The sequence below is a fragment of the Uranotaenia lowii genome, chromosome 1, assembly GCF_029784155.1.
Source record: "Uranotaenia lowii strain MFRU-FL chromosome 1, ASM2978415v1, whole genome shotgun sequence".
NCBI classification, from domain to species: domain Eukaryota; kingdom Metazoa; phylum Arthropoda; class Insecta; order Diptera; family Culicidae; genus Uranotaenia; species Uranotaenia lowii.
The window spans coordinates 102,122,752-102,134,860 of NC_073691.1; the positions used below are offsets into that span (position 1 = coordinate 102,122,752).

Sequence of the window (12,109 nt, forward strand, 5' to 3'; positions counted from 1 at the left end):
CCAATATTTCTGCCGGCCCGAGTAGTGCGACGTATCGGTTCCTCATCCTACGAGCTGGAGGACCCTAATGGCAAATCCCTGGGGGTCTGGCCTGCGGCCCACCTTAAACCAGGGTAATTTATTGCTCCGAACACTAAAATAAGCCCTATTATTTTCGCGACGCTGACACTCTGAATAAACTTAAATGTTCCTCTTCCTCTAGACATCCTTCTCGATTTTGTTGGGCCTTTCCGAGTTGTCCTTATTTCCTGAGACCCTCCCTCGTCAGGGAAAAATCGGTTACCATCGTAGAAGTCTAAAAAAATAAACAAATAAATAAATAAAAGGAAAATGAACTACTGCCTCATTAGCTTTGTACCGTTCAATACTCACCATCCTATCCAGAGTGAATCAATAGGGTTAGACCGGCCATCAGTTCCGGAGGGTGTCTTACGAGGCTCAATCTCTCGATTCTATCCGTGGCAAGATGATCTGGAAACAACACAAAATATAAGTTGTTTGTTTTCATGTAAAGGCTTGCACTTACCCGCTTCTCTGCTTACAAGTCGTCTCCCTACGGTGAGGAATCAGGACCCTTCAGTTCCACCATTTCGGATAGCATCTAGAAAAAATCAGTATCACCTGTGAATTGCAAAAAGAATGACGAATAAGAAAAATTTACCTGTTTCAAATCGGATCGTGGATTTTGTTTTTCCTCATGTGTTGAAACAAACCAAACGACAGTTCTCTTTGTTTACAATCGTTATGGTTCGTTCCATTTAGACGTGGCCTAGCACTGCTGCTCACATCCCCATACAACCGTGAAGTGCGTTTAGTAGTCCACTTTTTCGTAACATAAATTTTTCGAAAAAAAGTGTGACAATAGTTGTATAGTTGAGTTAGAAAACTTTCCATTAAAGTATTTAATGGCAAATGATACTGGATAAATTGGCAGGTCAATCGTGTGCCAGTTGTTCGACTGGGCGTGTTTATAATTCGAGGTGGCTGCGCTGGAGACCGGAGTCAACGCGACGCTGATGGTCAGTACACGGTGGCTCGATCCTGAGCCATGCGCCAAATTTGAGCGGAGTTGTTTCACAACATTGATGCCCTATGACCCCGCACAATCCTTGATTATAAACACGTTTCGGTCATTCTCAACCCAAGGCGATTGAGCCTTTCTCTTTTCCTTTTTTTTTTCTTAAAAGGCAGTGTCGTATTTTGTCTTTAGAATTATATTAAGTTGAGTGTAGTTTATTGAATGATTGATACGCGTGAGTGTTAGTATGAATGTTATGGAGGACGCGTCCAATGATTGAGGATAGTGAGTGAATGATGATGAATGAATGTAGAGTTAGGGTGTTAGGTTTTCCTCTGCACAGAATGGAGGAGTTAAATGCAATTAATACAGGTGTAGGAAAGTAAAGATTATGTTTTCCTGAAAGGATGAAAAGCAATGTAATGGGGACTTTCTCAAAAGGGGGTCTAATGAAATATTTGAACGACAGCAAGAAATGCTTAATGGGGGCACAAGATGGTTCAATCAGAAATTTTGAAAAAAAATGGGTCCGGTTTCAAGGCGGATGGATGGCAACAGTTTAATTTGGAATTGATCGAAAAAGACACTGCACGGAAAAATTTCATCTGAAATTTTTCCTGGCCGATCTAGGGGAGGATTGTTACCGATTCAAACAATGTTTACATTCGGTATCAATTCAATGGAGGTTTTGTTTTGTTTACGCGTTTTGTTTTTTCTAATTTTGTTAATTTTGGCTCATTATGTAAATAGATTTAAAATTCAAATTAGCTATAAAAATCAGCTTGCCCAATATGCCCTAATCGAGGTTGACCGTCAAATGACAGGTGTCATTTGACATTTATGACACCGGATCCAGACACCCGAGAGAAAAGAGCGGGAATCTGGAGGTTGATGCGTGAACGACGGCGGATGTCTCGTTCACTTGTATCGGGATCAGGAAACGAATAACATCTATTTCTTTAAAAACAAAAAAAAACCCTCACCGAAAACGTGATCTACCGTTCGGAGTTTGTGCGGAGTGTCCGGCCGGGTGAGCCGAAGAAAAGGGAGCGAACCGTGTGAATTAAAAGTCTTGTGAGGTGCAGCTTAACACGCCGTCAATTTGTGTTCGCTGTTCGTGCACGGTTCAATCCCCATCCGTCTTGGAAAGCGTTCCGTTGTTTCCGCACGCTTTGCCAGGTTCTACACATCCCGACCGCACTGCTGACCCCATTTAAAGCAGCTCCGAAACGACGTCACTGCCGGTTAGGCCGGAATACACCAGACGACCCACGGCGCACATCTTCATAGCCGTGTTTCGACTACCAGCTCCCGGTCAACATTCACCGTAGCGTGGTTGGCCCATAGCAGGAGAATTCAGCGGACGCAGCCTTTCATATCAGGGCTGGATTGAGGAGGAAATTGAAAAGCTACTCCAGAAAACCGAAGCGAACGATGGCCATCGAGACTGTGGACGGGAAACCCCGGTGAAGGCATAAAATGGCAAGTTAAAACAATAAATGTCAAAATCGTAATTAACTTCTGGTAAATTTAGTGTTTAATGAGCCCTGTAATTTGTCTTGCTTTATTGTGTTGTCCGCTTTGTAAGCAGCGATTGGTCGTTTCCGTCCTCCCTGAGAACGTGCGCCGACCCTGAGAACGTGAGTATTTGAGTTGAGCTGGCAGGAAGTGGATGACCAAGTCATTAACTTTCAGAATCATTTGAAAGATTGACAGATATACATAGATATCAATTCAAGATTTCAAAACCTATTTGAAGTTTTCGATAACTTTCAGTAATTTCTGTTCCTTTTTAGAGGTTTACTGATGATATATTTTCTACAATATTCCAAGAAATTTCTAAGCTGTTTCTCGATATGTTTTTTTAAAGAAATTTTAAATTCCTTCCTTTTTTAAACTAATTTTTTCTAGTAAATCTTTCTAATGATTGTTTTGTGAATCATGCAATAAAGTCTGCAGTGAATCTCTTTGAAAATGATTCATTTTTGAATGTAAATTCTCTTTGAGTTAGTTTTAAATTTGAAAAATTTTATTCTACCTTGAAGATTAGTCTCGTAAAATTTTTTAGCCTTTTTTGTGTTATTTTCTTGAATCTTAAATCAATATTACGCTAAGCTTCTTTGAGTCATTGTCGATCTTCTGTCAACATTTTGTCGTTAATCTATTTTCAATCTTCTATCATTATTTTATCACTTTTTCGCTGAGGATCTACTAATTTTTAATAACATGAATCTTTCATGAAATGAAATTTTTGTAAATGTAAATCTTATCTCAATTTCAAGTATATTCTTAAACTTTTCGTTGAACATGTGCTGGTTTTCCATTTGAAATAGTAGATTTCTCACATATAACCATTTTATATATAATTTTTTGTTTCTGTTAATTTATTTAGAATTGTCAAATTTTTTTCAATATAATTTTAGACTTTCCAACAGTTTTAGTGACATTGAAAAATTTCGGATTTGGGTGTATACACTATAGAGTGAAGTTTCAAAATTTGTGGGTTTTTTTTCAAGAAAATGGATAAACTTGAAGTTCTTCTCGGACTTAGTTATCCTAGTCCTTCGGGTACGACCTTTTGATTCCCTTCCATTGTTTCCTTAGAACTTAAGGATTCTGCGGTCGCTATTCTTAAATTATCTAAGCTCATTTAAATTGTTCCTCTTCTGTCCAACGTATTGTATTTCTACTAGTGAGACCAAGAGCCTTTCAAAATACGTTTTTCAATTAATCGAATAGTCTTTGAAGCGTTTTATTTTAGTTTTTAAAGTTATTTTTTAATTAGTTTTCGGCTTGACCTGGTCACTAATTTTACCCTAATTTGATTTGAAAGTAACTATTTTGCCCTACTTTTTACCGCATGTTCACTTCCCTTTGAAGGAAAATATTAGTAGGACCACTAGAAAGATTAGTAGAAATCCTACTAGCCGTCCCATTGTTTTCTAGTGGAAAATGGCCCAACCAAATAAATTTTAATGGCTAGAAATGAATTTTCAGAATGACAGCTCGGTTGACATCTGTGCTTTTGTGTGAGTGCATGGCATTGAAATATGTGCGCATGTATGTGTAATGCAATAGGGTGGTCCGGTTCAAAAGGCATTTATGTTTATTTTTCAATTAAAATAGTTTTGGTTTTTTAGTTTTCATTAAATTTTATTAAAAAATTTATTCATCGCTTAACAATTAATACAATACATTCCTATTTTTCGCACTAAAATACACATTACATTAAATATATAACACTTATGATGGTCTTCTTGATGAGTCCCCATTTCGTGACAATTTTCTGGCCGACGGTGAGTTTCGATGGCCTGGGACTGGAAACGATCGCTGAAGCGCACATTATGAATTGGCAAAGGGGCTCTCTGAAACACCAAAACTTGTTGATGCGGATAACGCGGAATTGATCGAGTGCAAGGACAGGTGAAATTGCAATTAAACAATAACAATTACCTGTTCCATCCGTTTCGCGAAAAATTTTCGAACCAGCACGCAGCGACGACTTGTTTAGTCGCATGTATACGACAAAATGGCAGAAGGTAGCTATGTTTTTGAAATCAACAAGATGAACATCATGTGTTGCATATAGGGGGTTCATCTTGTTTTGTATAATACAGGCATGAACTACCCATTTTTGTGGGACGCGCTGATTTGGCGCCAATTCATTTTTCACAGTAATCCATTTGAGCTCAAATTTGACAGTTGCTACACAAAAAAAAAGCATAGTGAAATTACTAGATCCGTGGTTTAAATGAACAACACGCAACCATATTTTTGAGTCAATAATGTTTTGTTCTTGATATTACCATGCACATAGTAATTTTACTTTGTGTTGATTTTGGCTGCGCATAGTAATTTCGACTACGTTTATAATAAAATTGTCAATGAAATCATGAGTATTTTTTACATCATGAATGGTAAAATTAATATGTTCAATTTTAAAAATAGTATGTGTTATAATCAAGGCCGGATTAAAGGGGGGGCAAAAGGGGCAATTGCCCCGGGCCCCCCGGCTTAGGGGGGCCCCCCGAGAGAAAAAAAGTTTTAACATTACTTTAATCATACTACAACAAATCCATGAAAAGAAATCAATACTAGAAAATTTGGATGAAAACTTGAAATATAAAACTATAAAGAGCCCCCGTGAAATAATATTTAGATGAGTTTTTGTCTTAAAAAGTTAAGAAGCCCCCTAGAGTAAGCATTGAAGGAGCTTGCCCACATTTTGCGAGCTGAGAATAGCAAATCTTCTGGACAAAACCGAATTCGAAAAAAAATTAAAGAGAAAATGAAACAAAACACCTCATATTTTCATTTTTTATCGAAACATATCAGTTACGATATTCTGTACAGAACAGGTAAAATAAAGAAAAAACATCTCCTCATTTTCATTACATTCAAACGTTTTGCACTACAATAATGTTTGTTGTAACGTTAAGTTTCCAAGTTATGGTTTACTGCACTTAAATAGCAGCTAATTCCGCTTTATGATAAACATTTCAGAATTTTACCCGAACAGTATCCGGGTTTATACCGCGTATTATAATAACTTTTCACCTTTCAATCATTATTATTGAAATTTTCAGTGGTTTATAAATTCTAAACCTTTTTCCCTCCCTATTTTTTAAAGTAAAACCTTTTTAAAAAAAACTGTAGTTGCTTAAACTGGATCAATCGACAGTACAGGGTTTCTTTATTGAATTTCCATCTTAATTTCTGTCATAGACTTGAAATTAATTTGTATTGGAACATTTTCAACTGATTGAACCAAAATTTTATCATCTACTGAAGTGAATATCCTGAATTCAGTACATCATTTTCCAAATGATCATTCTCAAATTATCATTAAAACGATTTAATAGTTGAGTTCGTAGTACCATTGAGTAATTTTCTTAAAATATTTCTGTGATCTTAATCTTATCTTTTTCCAGATTCAATTCATTAGGATTTTCAAGTCTTGTTTTGTTTCTTCAGTTGCTGAAGTTCAGTTTCATCATTTTTCTGAATTTTGAAAATTCAGGATTTTTGTTTAAGATACTTAGCTCATTTGGATTCCTTATCTGTTTTTTTTTTCAATGGTAACTGATTCTGGAACATTTAATTTTTATTCTCAACTAGCTGATTTTACCCGGCCTTGCTCGGGTTCACAAAGATATTAATCAAAATGAGTCGTTTGATTTTTCGAAATATTGGAAGCTTTATATTCATCATTTTAAGAAATTGGGCCCATGTTTGGCCACGTAAGTTTTGTAAGTCTTTTAAAAGTTTTTATTGAGATTATTCACTGTGTTTATCGATTTCATTTTTTTAGAAGAAGCTTATAGTTTTAAGGATTATGAATTGAATTTCAAAATAATTTCCTTCTTCTCTATCACAAAAAACTTTAATCTCTTTTGGAGACTATCCCACTTTTCAAGATGGATGATCTCCCTGTACAATGGTATATTTAAGTTTTATTTAATTAAAAATTTCTAAAAACACTTCCGAACCTTGTTGAACCATGTTTAAGACTCATTTGGCATGTTTTCAATTGTAAATGTTTGCTTTTTTCGCTTTTTTAATTTAACACTGTTTTTCTTAAATGTTAAAAGATGTACTAAAAGTTTCTTGGAGTTATCGAAAAGAAATCATCTCTGAACCAAAATAACCATTTAAATGTTATGGAAATGGTCTTATTTGAGTTCCATTAATTATTTTGAAGAGTGATCAATGTTAAAATTCTTTGAAATCATTTGTTTGAACTCACAGTACCAAACGGTTTTCTTCAAAATTGGATGGTAGAATTGAACACATTGATGACCAAAAATAAATAAAAAAGTATAAATAAATTGGCCAATGCAATAGGATTATATAAAATTAAAAACCTCAGATTGTATTATCTAATCAATTTTCTAATCCCCCATTTAGATTCCCCGGCGGCTATCAAAGCGTTGAAATTGCAGCTCTGAATCTAATGATTTTTTTCTTTCTCTATAAGGAATCCTAAAAATTTGAAAATGGTTGGTTAAAAGCTGGAGTTTATGAAAATCGGTTCATTAGTTTTTCAGCATTCAGTCCAAATAGTTATTCAGCTGAAGAAGCCAATTCACTGTTGACTGTTCAGTTCACTGTAAATCCTTGTAAACTCTCAAAGCCCCCCAGCGGGGCGGTAGGTAGCACATTGAAAATCACTACAATTTTAGTCAATATATTCTTTACAGGATAGTTGTGTTTTTCAATACAAAATGTAGGCTCATTATTGCATCCAAATATCTCGTACCGGTACCACGTGTTTTGAACAGTAGAAGGAAAAAAACACCCGCCAAAATTTTATTTTTCAAATCTTTGATGCTCAGCAAGCTTTGATTTGCTTTCCAGTCCACGTGAACTCGTCGTGACTCGATGGTCGTTTCTAATGCCCGGCCCATGGTGATGGTGAAAACAACCCCGCCAAAGGGAAAAAATTGGTTCTAAAAAATGGGTGCCATGACTTTTGGTTTGTGGGAAAAAACGAAAGTTTTATGGGAGGGTCCCTTTTCTCAGGTGGGAGGGGCTCGAAACTATTACTAAAACCTTCCCATGGTCCAAACACATAACTGTACCAAATTTCAGGCTGATCGATTAAGCGGTGTGGATTTGTATAAGGTGCATACAAACATATATAGTCCAACTCATCTTTATATATTAGATTTTTGTTCTCAACCGACCACTTGTACACTAATACCCCTTTGGCTTTGAAGGCATCGAATGAAGCTTTCGTCACATTTAGAAAAACAATTTGATATAAAAAATTTTATCTGATGAGAATCATGTTCAAAAACATCTCATAAAATGATTTTTTTTTGTGTTTCAAAGACATAGAGTTGAAATTCACATTTGATGCAATTTCTAATTTTGCTCTGATTGTTACTTTGTTTTTTTTTTTAATTTAACTCATATTTTGTTTCTCAAAACTTGATTTGAAATTATGACTTAGATTTGAGACACTGAATTTTGGTTCTGAATATAACTTGATTTAAGGTTTTGAATTCTTAAACTCTTATATTTGTATCTCTATGGAATGTGGATTTAATTATTTTGTTTATTTTTTTAAATTTTGTTTTCTATGTTTCAAATCTTCATGATACTTCCTAATTGTCACTAGGTAAATATTTCTCGAATAAGCACAAACCAAACGATCAATGATGATATGAAAATCATTTAAAATAGCTATCTGGTCATGTTTCTTATAAATTACAGAATTTTCATTGGTGATAAGGGTTTAAAAAAAAAAATGATAATTAAATTTTACATTTTGCAGCTTAAATCAGAGTTTTCATTTCTAGGAAATTTCTAAACTGTTCCGCAATGTTTGCACGTGATTGATTACTAATTTTTATTTGAAGATAGATTGAAACTATTTTCTACGCAGACAACATGGCTATTTGAAGATAGTATACTGAACTCATCCCCAGTTTTTTTTTTCACGTTTAAAAGGTTTTGTATTTTCTGGGTAGTAATTGAAAAAAATCGAATTATAGGGGCCCCCCGAGCAAAACTGCCCCGGGCCCCCCGATGGCTTAATCCGGCCCTGGTTATAATAGAAACAAGCATATTAACATGATCCGAATAGTAAAATTACCATGCAGCATGGTATGAATATCTCGTAGCATAATCGATTTTACTAATTATTGTGATATTTTGAGACCTTTGATTGAAAATGCAATTTTTTCATATTACTTTTTTTATTTCATCAGTAGTGTTTCACTAACATAACTTTTCTTCGTGTAAAGCACAGTACGCCGGACCGAATCACTTCTGATGATTAATTTCAATACATATTCTGAAAACAATTATAAAAATCAATTATTGGGCATATTGATATTAATTATTTCAACTTACGCTCAAACCGCTGAATCTCGATTTTTTTTCTTTGGCCATCGATTTCGGAACTCCTTTGGCCATCGATGATAAACTTCCGTTACGGGGGTCTGGGACTTGAGCAAGTGCCTCTTGAAATCGAAGTGCCAATGAATGAAATTCGGCTTCCGGCTCCAGCGCTTCCAGTAGAATTTTTTAGCGATTATGATTGTTAAACTAAACACTTACATTTTTATCCGCGCCGGACAGCTTGTTCGCTTTCCTAAATCGCGACGAACGACCGAAAAGAAAACAAAACACATTCAAACGAAGCGCACAATGAAGAATTTACCATGGATATAGTATTTCCGACTTAACAAAAGACGATTACCATGCGCTTAGTAATTGCAAGAACATAAATCGTGCAATATCTAAATATCATGCGCATGGTAATTAAGACACGAGAAAATTACTATGAGCTGTCAAAGTTTGCATAGTAAAAATACTATGTTGTAGTACTTTAACCCAGATTTCTGGAAGAAAATACTAAATCGCGGTAGAAAACACTATATCGTGGACATAGTAAAATTATCATGATCCTGTATTTGGAAAACCCATGCAATTTTTTTTCGTGTACGCTGTGAATAATTAGTTCTGCAGTTTATGGCAGAATCCGGGTTCTAGCCCTGCTGGGGGTATAATGCCCAGTGTGGGCAAAACGCCCCACTGCGATATCTTGCTAGATATACAATTATATTAAGAATTCTGTACGTTATTCCCTTCTAATTAACAATACACACCTTTTGTACAAAACATTAGCATCCAATATGCGATAATTCACTGCTGAAATCCCAAAATATTTTTCATGCCTTATTCCGTGCAATTTTTGCCTTGACTTTCGTAAGGTATTGCTTCTCTTTAATTAAAATTACTCACTTCTCTATTACTCTGCTGATGAACACTGGTCTTTACGATATAGGTAGTCCTACAAAACATCATTTAATTGATAATTTTGGCTAAATTTAATCTAATCTAGTCGATCAAGTCACTGCGGGTCAAAATGCGCCACTAAAAGAACGAAATTAGCCAAGCAATGTTTGCAGTGCACCTAAACATTATCAGAAAAAATCAATAATGTGTATAACATTTTTTCTAGGTTTATTATTGATTATATTGATTTTATGACTCGTAAATGTATTAGATATGTTATAATATATTAAAATTATATAATTGAGAATATTATACATATTTTAAGTGTATTTATTGCTAAAAAATCAACAAAGAAAAATGTATCTAAACTCTTCCAGATTAAAAAATCCTCTTTCTAGCAACACTGCACGCAGCCAAACCTTAGCGCGTGCGCCGCGTTGCAATACACTAAAGAGAAACGTCAAAAACCAAAATAGTGCGTCCTCGAGTTTGTCAATTGCGTTTTTAAGATCAGATCAGCGGATTAAATCAGTGAAAAAGGCCTCGTAATTACGTTAGAAAAACGGACTGTCGGGCGTGGTCAGAAGACACACTTGCGGCGATCAAGATGGGACTATCAAAAAGACAGGCCTCGGTGATTTACAAAGTACCCAGGAATGAATCCGTATGGCCTGTGGTATGGCCTAGGAGTTACAAAACACGAAATGCAGAGCATCGCCTTTCAACTAGCTCGCAGGACGTGATTGGTTGTCGGGATTCCTGAAGCGGCATCCGGAGTTTTCCCTCAATTCCTCGGAGCCAACGTCTCTAGCTCGACTCAAAGGGTTCAATCGGACCAATGTTGATCGCGTTTATGAGCTTCTTAAAGAAGTTTACGACAGTGCACAGTTCCATCTCAGCCGTGTTTGCAGACGGTTCCCACACGACGGTTTTAGGTTCCCACACGAGCCGAAAAGGTTCTGGCAGAGAAAGGCTTACGTCAGGTAGTAGTATTATTATTTTACTTAGCTGTTATGAATTTTTTATTTTGCTTCTATTATTGTTTTACTTTGCTGTTATTATTTTTCCACTTTTCTTTTATTCATTATAAAAAATCAATTTCTGAACTTTAAAAGAATATGTGGGTAAACACATGAATTTAAACAAAAGATAAATAAGTTCAACCGACGATTGTTTCATTTTCATGTATCCATCACATTACGCTGCTTACTAAGATAAATTAATGAGTTATTTGAAAATTTGATCTGTGATCCAAGACAGCAGAAAAACGCCCCAAAACGCATCAATGCCTCCGTATGACAAAATTAAATTAAGTCAGAAGGCTCACAACTCCCTATAGGAGGAAAAGTCTAAGTTTTCTTATAAAATCACATAACCACAGCGCTGGATCTACTAATAGATTGTCACTTGGGGCATTTAACCCCTATATTGTGGAGCATTTCAACCCTTTGTTGTGGTTTGTTTTGTACACACATATGCGCATTATGCCCCTACTGATTCTGAAATCAAATTTCCAACCTACTCTTCAAACTTCATTGAATTTGTGGCCTTTTTTGACCTTCCTGTTGTTCAAACTATCAAATTAGACTAAAAATAAACAAAACTTCCAATCACAATCGAAAATTGAAGTTCTTCTTTTCAAATGTCCTCTAAAACAAGGCTTTCTTCTTAACGTGGGCATTATGCCCCCTCTTCCCCTACTTTAGTTTTATGATACAATAAAATGGGAAGGATTTATTTTCATTAATGCTTGTTGCAGATGTATTAGTTTTTTTTTATTTATAGAAGTAGCAAATTTGTTTTTCAAAGAATTTAACAGCAAGCTGTTATTCTTCCCATCAGACGTTGCGAAAAGAAAAACAATATTTTGATTCAATTTCAATTCTTTTCAAAATTCGCACTACCAGCCTACACTTCTTTCAAGTTATTCGGAAATTTAAAGATATGTCACAAGTCTCTTAGGGCGATGACATATGGCGTTTTTTTTTATTCCGGATTTGGCTCCGGAACTGTCCGAATAAAAAAACGACTTTCGGGTTTCGAGTTATTCCATACGTAGGTATGCGTGAGAACGAGCGCAATGTTTACATGCAGCTGTCATTTTGGTCTCCCTTCTGGATTTCTTCACTCGGTTCTTCACATCCGGATTGTCTTTTTTCGTGTCCGGATTGCACTGGACAGCAGATAGTACGATTTTGCTTGGCTCAGAGGTTCAAAATACTGGCAATAATCATTTTCCCGTTTATTATTTCAACTGTTTTGCTTTCAGCCAAAAACAGCTGTTTAATGTTTTGACAACAACGTTGAGAGTGAACTTCTCGCAAAACTGACTTTCTTCTCAGG

The 12,109-nt window shown here is 35.5% G+C and overlaps 1 protein-coding gene across 1 annotated transcript in view; it reads right to left on the bottom strand.

Moving 5' to 3' along the window:
- Positions 1–12,109, bottom strand: part of LOC129750931 (transmembrane protein 120 homolog) — a 130,528-nt gene that overhangs the window by 94,600 nt on the left and 23,819 nt on the right. The gene's annotated exons all lie outside the window — the stretch shown is intronic.